The following is a 13,241-nucleotide window of genomic DNA, read 5'->3' as shown; positions in this document are numbered from 1 at the left end:
TGTGGAAAGGATGTTTCCCATAGTGGGGGACTCTAGGATAAGAGGGCACAGCCTCAGCATAGAGGGGCATCCATTTAAAACAGAGATGCAGAGAAATTTCTTTAGCCACAGGGTGGTGAATTTGAGGAATTTATTACCACAAGAAGCTATGGAGGCCAGGTCATTGGGTGTACTTAAGGCAGAGTTTGGTAGGTTTCTTGATTGGACATGCCATCAAAGGTTACAGGGAGAAGGTGGGGGAGTAGGGCTGAGGAGGAGAGAAAAGGATCAGCCATGATTGACTGGTGGAGCAGACTCAAAGGGCCAAATGGCCTAATTCTATTCCTATGCCTTGTGTCTTATGCCTTATATTTTCTGATATGGATGCCTGTTGCACTGCCTCAATCTTCTCTTGTGACCCATGTCAGCCATACTTGTCAATGACATGTCCGCAATATGAGATTTCATCCTTGAATATCTCAGATTTCTCTCTCTTTATGCGCAGACCATACTCACTCAGTCTGGTAAGCATTTTACCAAGGTTCTGGAGATACTCTTCATCATTCTTGCCCATCACGAGGATGCTGTTAAGGTAACATTGTGTTCCTAGGGTATCTGGGAGCACTTTGTCCATTGCTCTTTGCTAAATTGCTAGAGCTAATGGAACACCAAAGACAAAATGATTATACTGGAATAGTCCCTTGTGAGTGTTGAGTGTGAAAAACTTCCTGCTTGGCTTCTCGTCCTCCATTTGAAGATTGTCTTCTGACAAGTCAATCTTTGAAAACCTCTCCCTGCCTGCCAAAGATGCAAAAATGTCTTCTATCCATGGCATGGGATATTGCACAGTACGCAGCACCGGACTGATGCTCACCATAAAATCCCCATGTATGCGAACAGCTCTGGCCTTCCCTTCTTGATCTCCGGGACAATGGACATGGCCCAATCACTCTACTCATCCTTGGAGAGAGTTCCAGATGTCTCCAAGCTCTGCAGTTCACAATCCACTTTAGGACGTAGTGCATAAGCAACTGGGCGCGCTTTATGGAATCTTGGCGTTGATGTTTCATCCAGTTCATTCTGGCCTTCGTGCCGTTGAGTTTACCAATACCCTTCTCAAACACTTTCTCATTAGCATTAAGCAGCTGTGCCAGTCTCTGGTTAGTGCTTCCATTTGGGCTGCCGTCACCTGTTGATGTCACACTGAGAGCTTTGGTTGAGTGCCAATCTTGTTGGATTTTCTCAACCATTCACATGCAAAAATTGCTCCCCCCCCCCCGCACTTTTCAATACATAAAGCTCTAACTGTTGTATTTGACCTCCATACGTCACATTCACTTTCAGTTTGCCTTTGGGAGACATGTTTCACCTGTGTAGGTCTTTAGCATCGCTGAGGTCTCCTCTAATGGTATCTTTGAAAATAGTCTGGTATCCTCAGCATGGAAACTATAGACAAAGCTGACCCTGTATCCAGCTCCATTTTCAGTTTTACACCAGACACATTTATTGTGATCCTTATGATTTTGTAATCAGCTTCAGTAATACCATGCAGTTCTAAACATGACAGCTCACCTTTGTCAGATGCTGTGTTGTCTGATTCTGCTTCACATTCAGTCACTTTATGCAAATGCTTAGTTTTGTGTGTGAACCTTTTCGCTCGGTGTGGTTCTTCTCTTTGTTGGAGCTTTTCATCTAACTTGAACACTCTCTCCATGTGACCTTGTCTGTGGCACTTTCTCCTCAGGTTTTCTTTGAAACAACATTCATTTGCATCATGGTGGGATATGCCACATTGATAACATTTTTTGGCTTTATGTACCATTCAGGGACATTTTGTGCATTTCACATTCTAACCTGCTTTTCTGTAGTTCTACTGCATTGTTTTCTGCAGTCTCTAATAATATTGCAATGGACAATGCCCATTCTGAGGCTAGGCTGATCCAATTTCCCTCTCAGTCACAATCTCCTGCCTTCTCCCCATATCACTTCATACCTTGACCCCCCCCTGCCCAATCAAGAATCTAGCAACCTCTGCCTTAAATATATGAGGGGTGATTAAGTTTGTGGCCTAAGGTAGAAGGAGTCAATTTTAGAAAACCGAGCTAATTTATTTTTCAATATAGTCCCCTCCTACAATTACACACTTAGTCCAGTGGTCGTAGAGCATACGGATCCCTTCTTTGTAGAAGTTGGTGTCTTGGACCTCCAGAAGTGGTCCATAGCTGGGTGATTGATAAGTTCGTGGCCTAAGATAGAAGGAGATGTGTTATTAACTTCAAACTTTCTGCATAATCACTCAAAGAGTTGAACTGCATCTGTATGTAATGAGAGCTGTATAACTCATCTCCACAAACTTATCAATCACCTCTGCTGTGGACCACTTCTGGACTTTACATTGACGTTTCTAGTTACCACAGTTGTGTCATCTTGCCTTTAAAATACTTCCTGTTCTTTGGGATGTATATATCCTGTGCTTTCTGAATTGCTTCCAGAAATTCCAGTCATTGCTGCTCTGCCATCATCCCTGCTAGCGTTCTTTTCCAGTCAATTCTCCCCCCTCCTGCCCTGTAATTCATTTTACACCATTCCAATACTGATGCAACTATGTTTAATTTCTCCTTCTCAAATTTCAGGCTGAATTTGATCATATTATGATCACTTTCCACTAAGGGTTCTTCTACTTTAAGCACTCTAATCAATCTTGGTTCATTGCACAACACCCAGTCCAGAATAGTTGCTCCCCACTTGGTCTCAACCATGAGCTGCTCTAAAAATCAATCTCGTGAGTACTCTAGAAATTCCTCCTCCTGGAATCTAGCACCATCTACTTGCATATTGAAATTTCCCATGACTATTGTAACATTAACCCTTTTGGCATAAATTTTTCATCTCCATTGTTATTTGTAGACCAAGTCCTTCCTACTGTTGGGGGGTCTGTATACAACTTCCATCAGAGTTTTTTAACCCTTCCTAGTTCTGACTTAACTAGCACATGGTGCAGGTAGCAATCCTGAGATCACAACTTTGGAAGTCCTGCCCTTTAACTTAGCACCTAACTCCCTGAACTCACTGAGCTCCCTATGCAGAACCTCGTCCCTTGTCCTATCCATATCATTGCTGCCTACATGGACCACAACTTCTGGCTGTTCACCCTCCCACTTAAGAATGCTGGCTACTCAATTTGAGATATCTCAGACCCTGGCACCCAGGAGGGGACATACCATCTGTTCTCATCCACAGAGCTTACTGCTCCTTTCATCTATCACCACAGCATGCCTCTTCACTCCCTTCTCTTCTGAGTCACAGAGACAGACTCAGTGCCAGAGACCCAATCATTGTGGATTTCCTCTGTTAGGTCAACACCCTCCCCCCCCCATCCCCAAAGTATCCAAAGTGATATACCCTGTTGTTGAAGGGGATGGCCACAGGGGTACTCTGCACTGGCTCCTTAACACCTCTCCCCTTCCTAGTTGTCACCCAGTTTCCTGCATCCTGCACCTTGAGTGTAAATATCTCTCAATGTCCTATCTATCACCCTCTCAGCCTCCCAAATTATCTGGAGTTCATCCAGTTTCAGCTCCAACTCCTTAACACGGTTTGTTAGAAGCTGCAGCTGGAGGCACTTCTTGCAGTTGTAGTCACAGGGACACAGGAGGTTTCCCTGCCTCCCCACATCCCACAAGAGAAGCTTTCAACTATCCTGCCTGGCACCTCTACAGTCCTAGCTGAGCAGATGTAAAGAAAGGAAGGAGAAAAATCTTAACCTTGAGTTTCTATTTCCTTTGCTTTCTCTGACTGAAGCCTCAAAGAGCTAAAAACTCAAGATCACCACTCTGACTCTGTCCACTCAGACGACTACTGCACCCCCCCCCCCCCACCCCAGGATTCCCAGGATTATTCTTGTGAACCTGATCTGTACCCTCTCCAAAGCTAGCACATCTTAGATAAGGGGCCCAATTCTGCTCACAATACTCCAAGAGCAGTCTGACCAATGCTTTATATAGCCTTAGCATTGGATCCTTAGATCACAGAGGAAACCCCCTTGGTCACGGAGAAAACTCCATACAGCGAACACTAAAGGTCATGATTAAACCTAGGTCACTAGCACCATGAGGCAGTTGTTCGACCTGCAGATGTGCGAATGTGCCACTCAGGGCTTTAAGGTCAGAGACTTGAGGGGAAATATGCATAAATCTTTGAAAGAGTTTGGAGAATTCAGACTGGAGAATTCCTCCATCTCCGTTGCTTCTGCTCTCAGAATGAGGCTTTTCATTCCAGGACGAAGGAGAATTCAGTATAAAAAAAAGCACACAGGATAATTTTCTTAAATAAAGGTACATTTCAAAGGAAGGAAATTATATCAATATAAGAAATTGGGCTAGACTTCAGGTATTCTGTTGTAGTTGGCCTGGGGCTATATACATCAGAAAATATGAGGTTATAAAAATGTTTTTGAGCAGCAGACAATCGGAAACCTGAAGCCTGAGAAGACATAGCTCACGCAGGTTCACTGAATGAGTAGAAAAGGCATTGACTCATGGCAGTTTGGTGATTTGAGCAATGGGCAGTCGGAAATCAGAAGCATGCGAAGATGTAGCTCACTCGGGTTCACCGACTGAGGAAGTAAGGACTTGGATCACGACAATTTGGTATTTTGAGCTGTGGCCAATTGGAGATCTGAAATGTGAGAAGACTTAGCTCACTCAGGTTTGCCAGTTGAGTACGTAAGGTGCCAACTCGCAGTAGTTTGGCGTTTTGAGCGGTGGCCATTCAGCGTACAGGATTGCTTGGCAAGAAAAAAAATTAAAGTAAGGCAGGGGCAATCAGAGCAGCTGTTGTGGGAGTGAAAAGTAACATGTTTAAGCGGAACAGCAGGGGAAACCTCTTCACTCAGAGGGTCAGGAGAGTGTGGAAAGAGCTGCCACAGAAAATGGTGCATGTGACCTTGATTTCAAGTTTAAGAGAAATTTGGATAGGTACATGGATGGTAGGGGTGTGGAGGGCTAGGGTCCCGGTACAGGTCAATGGGAGTACTTTGGCATGAACCAGAAGGGCCAAAGATCCTGTTCCTGTGCTGTGCTTTTCTATAACTCTATGAATTATAATAGTATCAGGGAGTAAATATGTGGAATTTAGGAAACTTATTGGAAAAATCATTTGTGGATTAAAATTAATTAACTCTTCAACCAAGCAAGGATTAATAAAGAGCCTTCATTCTTTGTTGAGGAATGTGAAAAATAAAATCGAAGAAGTCACAAAGTGCATCTATGAGGAAAGAGTTATTGATGTAATTTAAATGGACTTAAAGGTCCCAGTGGGAGACCGGTTCAATAGTTTAAAGCCCATGGAATCCAGCTTAAATTGACAAATTAGATCAAAAATTGACTTGGTTATATGAGGCAAAGGGTAATGGTTGAAGTTACTCTTGTGATTGGAAGCCTCAGACTAGTGGTGCACCACAGGAAATGGTCTTATGACTCTTACTGTCTGCAATATACATTAACAACATAGATGTAAATGTAAGAACTATGAATAATGACTTTGCAGATGGTATATGATTAGTGTTGTTCATTGGGGGAAGTTAGGCTATAGGATAATGTTGGTGAGTTGGTAGGATGACCTGGGCGATGACAGATTGAATTTATTTCATGGTTTATCTGATTTGCAAGCTTTTAGAATAAAGCCAGTTATTTTAATCTCTAGTCCTATAGTGGCCCATTGTTAGAGAACAGCAGAAATGACTGGTTCACCAGACTGATTCCTAAAATGATAGGGAACTATATGAGGAAAGATTGAGATTAACAAGGTTTATATTTACTAGGCTTTAGAAAAATGAATGGGAACCATACTGAGATGTGCAAAATTCTGACATTCCTTCTCTGCTAGCTTCGACCATCAAAACATGGAGGAACCATCATGAACTCCCAAAGCCCCCTATGATCTTGTGATTTCAGTCTCTGAGGGCAATACGCGAGCGGCCTTCTGAAGGGTGAACCCATGGAAAATATCCAAACGGAGTGCTTGGGCAAGTAATAAATACCTATGCTGATCAACAGGATTTTCTGTTCAAGGGCATTGGTGTTTCCAAACCAGGCTGTGATACAGCCAGTCAATATATTCTTCACTACATATCTATAGAAGTTTGTCAAAGCTTTAGATCTCATACCAAATTTCTGAAAATTCCTGAGGAAGTAGAGGCATGGCCATGCTTTCTTCATAATTGCACTTAATTGCTGGTCCCAGGACAGATCCTCCAAAATAATAACACAAGCAGGCTTCAATTCTACTGGTTCCTAAGTAAAACATGGTAACCTGCCACAATGGCTATCATCCAGTAGCAATTAAATCCACAGTGGTGAAGTGTTTTGAGAGGTTGGTGATGAAACACACTGACTCCTGCCTGAGAGGTGAGTTGAATCATCTCCAATTTGCCCACAATAGCAACAGGTCCTCAGCTAATGCCATTTCACTGACTCTTCACTCAACCCTGGAACATCCAGACAGCAAAGATGCATACATCAGGATGTTCTTTATCAACTACTGCTCAACATTCAATATCATTATCCCATCAAAACTAATCAATAAGCCTCAAGGCCTTTGCCTCAATTTGTCCTTGTGCAATTGGATCCTTAATTTCCTCACTTGCAGATCCTAGTCAGTTCAGATTGGCAAATGCATCTCCTCTATGATCTCCATCAGCACAAGGGCAAGACAAGGCTATGTGTTTAGCTTTCTGCTCTATTCGCATTACACTTGTGACTGTATGGGTAAGTGCAGCTCCAATGCCATATTCAAGTTTGCTGACAACACCACTGTGAATAAAAGATGGTGATGAATCAGCATACAGGAGGGAGACTGAAAATTTGTCTGACAGGTCCCAAATTGTTCTCTTACTCAATGTCAGCAAGACCAAGGAACTGATTATTGACTTCAGAAGGAGAAAACTAAAGGTCCATGAGCCAGTTCTCATTGGAAGATCAGAGGTGGAGAGGGTCCGCAACTTGAAATCCCTTGGTGTTGTTATTTCAGAGGACCTGTCCTGTGCCCTGCACAAAAGTGCCATTACAAAGAAAGCACAGCAGCAGCTCTAATTGCTGAGGAGTTTGCAAAGGTTTTGCATATCGAAAACTTTGGCAAACTTCAATAGATGTGTAGTATAGGGTATATTAACAGACTGCATCACAGCCTGCTATGGAAGCACCAATGCCCTTGAACAGAAAGTCTTACAAAAAGTAGTGGATACGGCCCAGTCCATCATGAGTAATGCCTTCCCCACCACTGAGCACATCTACATGAAATACAGGAAGGCAGCATCCATCATTAGGGACCCCCACCACACAGGACATGCTTTCTTCTCGCTGCTGCCATTAGGAAGAAGATACAGGAGCCTGAAGACTCACACCACCATGTTTTAGAACACTTATTACCCCTCTACCAACAGGCTCTTGAAACAAAAGGGATAACTTCACTCAACTTCACTGGCCCATCACTGAAATGTTCCCATCACCTCTGGACTCTTTATCTCATGTTCTCAATAGTTATTGTTTATTTTTTTTATTCTTATTATTTCTTTCTTTTTGTATTTGCACAGTTTGTTGACTTTTGCACACTGATTGAATGTGCATGTTGGTATTCTATTGCGGTTGTTACTGTATTATGGTATTATTGAGTATGCCCACAAGGAAATGAATCTCAGGATTGTGTATGGTGACATCTATGTACTTTCATAATAAATTTACTTTGAATTTTGAACATGGCTAGATAGGTGAGATGGAGGAAAGATGTTTCCCCTTGGCTGTGCAGGCCCGTGGGGCACATTTCCAGGATACAGAGTAAGATATTTAGGGCAGAAACAATGAAAATTCATCACTAAGAGGGCGGTGAACATATGGAATGCTCTACCACAGGAGTCCATAGAATATATTTTAATGGGAGCAAAGGTGTCAAGGAATAAGAAACAAGAATGGGATTATGTATTAAGACGTATTCTCAGCTGACAGAATGGGCTGCAAAGTGGCAGATGGAAATTAACAAGTGTTAAGAGATGTTGCACTTTGGGAGGACACAGCAGGATGGAACTCTATGAGGGAGCAGTAGGGCATTACCAAAGAGCATACCTGTGGGTTAAGGGTGTAAGGTGAAATGGTTAAAGGGAACATCAGGGGAACGACTTCTCTCAGAGGATGGTGAGAGCGTGGAATGAGCTGGCAGCAGGAGTGGTGGATGAAAGTTTGAGTTCAACATTTAAAAGAAGTCTGGACAAGTACAGCATATGGATGGGAGAAGTATGGTCCAGGTGCAGGTCGATTTAACTAGGCAGAATAATAGTTCAGCATGAGCTGGATGGGCCAAAGACTCTGTTTCTGAGCTGTGGTGCTCAATGTCTCTATGACAATATTTGATCAGCCAAAGTAGGTTCAAGGTGCCAAATGGCTTACCTACTGCTTCTGTTTTCTATATTCCAGTAATTGCATTTACTGTGTATCATATGAATCAGTCTAGATTTAATGAACCAGCCCTTGTTGCTGAAGACTATAGAAAATACAGAGAACAATTGTAGTGCATAATGTATAGTTGCACAAAACACAACTTTAACATTGGTCACACCCTATGGAGTTTCAGAGCAGGCTTCATGTAACAAAGCATGGTGACAGGATCCTTGTTCCCACAGTAAAGATTTTGAGAGAATGACTCAATTAAAAGGCAAAAATGAATGTTATGAATCAAATTCAGGCCCATTAAGATTTATGAGAATATCAGGTTTTGGCTATTATTCCAAATTGTACTTAAAAATTGCATTATTTTATTAACTTTAAGACCTGTTAAATGTTCAATTATTTGGTGTTCACATTCTACATCAGTAAGCTTCTGAACTAAACACATCTTGTAAAAGATGATGCATATTAAGAGCACATGAGGCTAGTTCATTCAAGGAAAGCCCCCTGAAGCTAAATGAAAAATTGGCACATGCACTTCTAACTGTGCTCTGAAGCATATTCTAAAGACAAGGAGGTCTGAAAAGGGAAAACCAATTAACAGTATTACAGGGCATATTCCTGACACACAAATAATCACTAGAACCCAAGGGACATCAGTTTTATCCACATATTGACTGCCCGTATAATTTATTAAAAAATACCCACCAATGTTGCTTTAGTTATAAACCTCCAATATCTTGCAGTGCATTTAGTGAGCATAAAAGGCCTCAATTTGTTTTCATCTTCTTCTATATAAAATTAAAGAGTACAAACTCCTGCATGATCCTCAAACTGAACTTGTGCAGTACTAGAATGCCATAAGTTTGAATCCTGAGTTCCTACAGCAAAAGCTCCAGATGCTGACATCAGAAGCAAGACAAAGGATGCCAGTAGCGCTCAGCAAGCCAGGCAGCATCCGCTCAGAGGGAAGCAAAGTTAATGTGTTGGATCAATGACCTTTCAACAGATGCCTAACCTGCTGAGAGCTTCTGGTATTTTTTGGTTTTGCTTCTTTCCTTATGGTGTGAGCATTTTTCATTGGAAAATACTTAGAAAGGTTTACAGATTAACTATCTAGACGGTTGCAAATGGGTAAGTTTTAATCAAGGCCACAAGCACCTATATAGTATAGTCCAAAATAATGGGATGATTTCAAGGTCTCACAGGATTTGGAAGTGAATGAGGAGGCAAATTTGGAGACAAATGGTTGTTGTCGGCCAATGGCTATGATGACCCTGGTGGGTCAAAATGGGGGTGGGATGGGTAATGGGGTTTTTACTTCTTCTACCCAGAGTGTTCTTTGAACACTGTAGACTCTCAATCTATCACTGGACTGAAGGTTCACTCCTTCCTTGCTCGGGAAAATATACTTAAATTTTCTTCTGATTCCCCATTGGTAAGATCAATCTATTCTTGATCATTATCTGGGGATATGTCAAGAAGCTAGAAAGCAAGACAAAATTACCATCACCATGACACTGTCTGCAAATCTCTGCTGATTCTCATTGACCAGATTTTTACACAAGCAAATAGATACCGAGGAATGAGCTTGGGGAACAGTTTCCCTATTGGCTAAAATCCAAAGCTATAGGAAGGAAGAGTAAAGAAAAGAGGAGGAAATGGCTTCCATTATCTGAAAGGTTCTAGCAATTATATGCTCAGAACGTTAGAAAATGTTTTGTGTCCAATAAATCGCTTGTTTCGAATTTTGAAAACAGATGTTAACTACTTAAACCTGCCAACTGAGGGGTTAAGAGGGGTTACATTATTCCTGATAAGCTTAGGGCAATGTAAAGTCAGAACAGAAATCACAGTAGTTCCTTAACACACTTTATAATTTCTCAAATGTTATGAAACACCTCCTTATGTTTTCTTGAGAAGTCATATTGCACAGCACAGCCTAAGCAAAACATGTGAAAAAACAGCAACTGATTTCTTTCCTTAACAGAATACCTGTATTTATATGAACATTGTGCATATGTTCTTTATTGTTTTAGAATACCTTGTACATAAAATGTGAACATCTCCTTTCCCTCACTCTGTTATTTAATTTACGAAACTATGTGCCTTATCCTCTTTTATCAAATAAGCTAGCTTTGTTTCACCACCATATTTTAAATTTCTCCACCTGGTAAATTTCAGCCACTCAGAATAAGACCATCAACTGTAAAATAGACCCATGTTCTTGAAGTAGTGTCAAAATTCTTCAGGTTAGTTTCGTTATAGGATTATTACAGTTGGGTCAATGAAAAAATGTTAAAAATTAGTCTCTTCGTCTTTGTACTGAAGTAAACAGGAAGATTTGCTTTCTGCACTTGGAAAGCATTGAGTTAATTATGCTAAGAAGTGAAATGTAAACTATTTAATTTTTTTTTACTGGATCAGCCCATTATTTAGGGTTGTTAGTAAAATCATCCAAACTGACTTCATCTGCAATAGTACTCTGTTTTTGCCTTCCAGGCAATTTAACAATCACTTAACTGACAACCAAGGAAAGAACTTACAATAGTGGAACTGTTACTATTTCCTAAGGACATCTCAACCATTTTGGAAGTAATGGATTACTGACAGTTTGAATAATGCAGTTTAAAAAATTTTTGGAAAATTAAACAGAGCTGCTATTTTGTATGGTCAGTTCTAGGTTTTCAAAAACGTAGTTATAATATTTAGACTGCAGTATTTACTTTACTGAGTTTGTAAATTTAAAGAAAGAAAAAAATAGAACATAGAAACTTACAGCACATTACAATGTTGTGCCAACCATGTAACCTACTCTAGAACCTGCCTAGAATTTCCCTCGCTGATAGTCCTCTATTTTTATAAGTAATTCAAGTATTTATTTTTTTTATGATTTATGCATGGGAAGTGGACTCAAGTGGCACTGCCAGATTTATTATCTACCACTAGGTGTAGCTGGATTAGAGTGAGGCTACAATTTTAGTTGCCATATACAGGAAGTAGTGACAACACTAAGGAAGGTGACAAGGAAATTTGCAAGGCTAGTCTGACAATAAGTAAGATCATATTGCAAACGTAACTGTATCTCTACGTTCCTGTCTACCTCCAGTCAGTTTTCACACCCAAGTGCATAGTCCACATTTAGTCCAGCGGTCATGGAACATACGGATCTTGGACCTCCAGAAAGTGCCCACAGCATGGGTGATTGATAAATTCGTGGCCTATGGTAGAAGGAGGTGAGTTATACAGCTCTCGTTACATGCACATGCAGTTCAACTCTTTGAGGGACTACGCAGAAAGTTTGAAGTTAATAACTCATCTCTTTCTATCTTAGGCCACAAATTGATCACTCACCCCTGATGAGTTATTAACTTCAAACTTTTTGCATAATCACTCAAGGAGTTGAACTGCATGTGCATGTAACGAGAGCTGTATAACTCATCTCCTTCTACCTTAGGCCACAAACTTATCAATCACCCCTGCTGTGGACACTTTCTGGAGGTCCAAGATCCATATGCTCCACGATCGCTGGACTAAGTGTGTAAATGTAGGACGGGACTATGTTGAAAAATAAATGTGCTAGGTTTTCTAAAATTGTCTCCTTCTACCTAAGGGCATGAACTTATGAATCACCCCTCGTATTTAACATCATAACTGGAGTCTGTTCAGGAACTGGTTATTAAAGATGGAAAAAAATCTTAAGACATTAGATAATTTTAAAAAATAGAGAGTACTGGAAAATCCCAGTAGGTCAAGGCAGATTAAGTAGGGAGAGAAACAGTTAACATTTCCAGTCCGGAACTTTTCATCAGGAATTACAATGGGATAAACACGTTAGTCTATGTAGAGGAGAAGGTAGGGGTAGAACAAAGGGAATTTCTCTCATAAATTGAAATAATTGGGCAGTTAAACATCAGTATACAAATGCAGGCTACACTATACAAATGAAATAGAAATGAAATAAGACAGTTTGTTCTGGTATACACAGAAAGAAAGAGCAAATTATCAAAAACTGGAGGATTTAATATTGAGTACTGCAAGCTGCAATATACCCAGATAAAAGAAAAGGTGTTATTCCTCAATCTAGCATTAGGCCTCAGTATTACAGTGCAAGTGGCTATGGGCAGTGATGTCAGACACAAGGACTTGGTGAAGTAAATTGGCAAGCAGCTGGAAGATGCTTGACAGAATGGATGGAGAGAAAATGTTTCTAGTGTAGGAATCTGGAACAAGGTCCCTGTTTACATAAACCACCCATTTAAGATAGAAATTAGGCATTTTTTAATCTCTCCTGTAATTGTTAATCTTTTGCGTCCTCTTCCTTAAAAAGGAGGGGAAACTGAATAGTTGAATATTTTTTTAAAGCAGACATAGATAGATTCTTGATTAAAAAGGAAGACTAACTGCTACTAGAGTTAGATAGGAGTGTAGGTTTGAATGATGGAGAAAACTAGAACATCTACCCAAGTTCCTAAATTCCTTATTTATAATTGATGTTCTCTCTTTGACGTGCAATTAAACTGTTCATATGAGTTGTGGTTGCTGAACCAATGTAAATTAGCTCACAAATGAAGGGGCGTAGCTTTCTCATTATCTGTAAAGGAGAATATGATGGCGATCAAGGAAAAAGATATTGTTCAGGACTGAAGTGTAAGTATGTCTAGAATAGAAAATTAGTCCAAGAGTGATTTATCTTTGCTAGTTTTCTGCAATGTCATCCATACATTCATACTTACAGAGATTATACAAAGCACATGGCCTGATGTTCAGCAGCATCAGACTTAATCTGTACTGTTACCTCATTTACTTCCTTGGGCTTCTTATTGT

The sequence above is a fragment of the Hemitrygon akajei genome, chromosome 6 (assembly GCF_048418815.1).
Source record: "Hemitrygon akajei chromosome 6, sHemAka1.3, whole genome shotgun sequence".
In the NCBI taxonomy this organism is placed as follows: Eukaryota; Metazoa; Chordata; class Chondrichthyes; order Myliobatiformes; family Dasyatidae; genus Hemitrygon; species Hemitrygon akajei.
This window is presented reverse-complemented; position numbering follows the sequence as displayed.